Below are 2,560 nucleotides of genomic sequence, written 5' to 3'. Positions count from 1 at the left end.
CTTAAACTAACATCCCAAACCTGACAGAGAAAGGTTTGTGTTGGTGGCTTCACATCACACTTGGAACGACCCTCAAATAAGAGCTGCTCCAGAAGAGACAATCGAGGGATTTCCGACGTGGAGCAATGGGAAAGTTGCCTTTAAATCAAAGCCTGCTTATCCCAAGAACACAAAGCTCCAGGAAAAGGAAACAGCCCCAAGGACATCTGAAACAACAGCGCCAGAGCAGGGGGTTTGTTGACTCCAAGTTAACAGGTACTTGGACAAGATGAATTCCTCTTTAAAACCCCCAAAAGAAAGCTCACAGCACACTTGGAACCACTTGAAATAAGCTCTCAAAGGCAACTTCCTGGGAAGGAAAAACCCTCCTATCCAAATATTTTCCTAAGCCCCCTTTGAAAGTTGGGCAGAGCGAAGCCAAATCTTCCCCTTCTCCAAACATCAACCCCAGGGCAAACAAGGGGCTTGCTCAGCCCCCGACTGCACCGGAGCTGGGGAGGGAGCTCAGGACAGCGTCCAGCACTCAGAGGCCAAAAAGCATCACGGCACCACTGGAGCTGTGGATGGGGGCAAAGGATGATGGAAACCACGGGAGACTGGAAAGGAGAAGGAATATCCGAAGCTGCTCAAAGAGAGCTGGGAAAGGTGAGGTCTGTAGTGAGCAAGAAGCCGTTTTGCAGCTGAACAAGCCTTTCTACCCTTCGTTGGGGCACCAGAAACCCCCGCTCCAAAAGCAGCCCGAGCTCTGCCGAGCCCCAGTGGGGTTTGCTCTTTCTTTGCCTTGGCTGGTTGATGCTCGGAAAGGGTGAAATGTTTTCATCTGGGAGCTAAAGGCAAACAAGCTGAGCCTCAACTGCTTGGGAAGAGCTTAGAAACGGCTCTTCTTCAACAGCTCTGCTGCCAAAACAGCCGGGGAGCAACGCTGCGGTGGTTTAGGAAAACAGCTCTCGGAAGGAGAGGAATTTTCCGAGTATTCCAGTGAAAACTGGCTTTCACTTGGCAGAATTCCCCTCTGGACACGAGCAATGGAGCGTGTCGCTGTTCCAGGGAGTTTGGGTTTGGTGGGCCAGCGACTGGGATGCACGTGGCTGAGGAGAGTGGTGGTGTTGGCCACCTCGGCCGTCCCCAGAGGCAGGACACGAGGGGACAGGCCCGAGCTGCTCCGTGCTCCGCCAGCCATCGTTCCCATGAAGCCAACATCCCAGTTCCCAGCAGGACTCATCCTCTCCTCCCATTAAATTGCCATTAAACACAAGCCAGGTGCAGCTTTTCCTGCATCCCCTTCCCAGCTTTCCCTCTCTCTTTGACCACGGACACTCCAGCCAAAGCTCCAGCAAACAACCTGCAGGACTTTACATGCAAAGCCAACCACTTTTAGCTGCTTTACTCCCTACCTGCAATGCCTTTGGCCATGGTATTCCAGCCTGGATGGGGAACAAACCCACCTGCATAAACACATCTACTCCATGCAAGGTGATTTATGAGTCTTCAGAGCATCTCTGCAGCAGATACTGCCTGCAGCATAAAGAAGCTCTTGCTATGGCATGGAAAAGGAGGAGACAGCTACAGCAGGACATCCAAAGCCACTCAGGAAAGGGCTGGATACAGCCTGAAAGCCTGGAATTGCTTGTTTCTCTTTGGAAGTGCCTCTGGCAGAAGGCAAAGATGGGAAGTGCTTAGAGATGAGTGGCTTGGTTGGGGAAAATCAGCTCGTTTGAGGCAGTGAGGGGAGAAGGTCAAAGATACAAACAAGGAGTAGATGAGAAGAGCCACTGGGGTGGCTCCCAGTGACATGGGAAGTCTCCAAAGCAGCCTCTGGTCACCCAGGAATGGCTTTTTGGAGCTGGGATACGTCCACGGAGCCCCTCGGGTTATCAGAAGCACTGGGGCTGGGTGCTTCTGCTCCAAAGAGACCATCCCCAAGGTGTGTGATCGAAGGTGACCCCAAAATTGCCCCGTGGATAAACACAGAGGGATGTGCCGAGGATCAGCAAGTGGATTTTCCTGGGAAGGTTGATGACGGAGCCAACCTGAAAGACTGGAAAGGGGAGTTTGCTCAGCACCTTAAATGACAGCTTCTGGGTTCCTACCTGAGGGCTCTGGCCACAGACTCTGACGTGGCCGTTGTGCCTTTACTACTCGGAGGAAATAAGTAGCTAAATCCTTCCTTTCAATGGCAGGGAATGCCAGAGCAGGGGAAAGTCTGGGAGCAGCAGCGGAGGGCAGAGCTCACCACTAACTGGGGCAGGAGAGGTCCTCCAGGAGATAAGCACCTGGTGACAGGGCGAGATAGAGCCTCCTGGTGCACCAGGGATCAGGAGGACTTCTGGGAGAGAGGAAACACGGATACACAGCCCGAAACTCCCACCCCACCGGCAGCAAGCACCAAAGGTCAGCAGGGACGGCTTAACCCCCCAGCGTAGATCCGACTCCAGCGGGAATATCCTTGGGAGCAAGGAGAAGACCTGAGCAATCCCAGCTCTGCCAGCACCCGGGTTAGGAGATACGTGAAAGAATTCCCCTTCTTCCAAAGGGATGAGCGTCAGAAGGGGCAGTTAAT

Source organism: Nestor notabilis, unplaced genomic scaffold, assembly GCF_000696875.1.
Source record: "Nestor notabilis isolate BGI_N333 unplaced genomic scaffold, ASM69687v1 scaffold17462, whole genome shotgun sequence".
NCBI lineage: Eukaryota > Metazoa > Chordata > Aves > Psittaciformes > Psittacidae > Nestor > Nestor notabilis.
The sequence above is the reverse complement of the archived record's forward strand: the minus strand, read 5'-3'. Positions refer to the sequence as shown.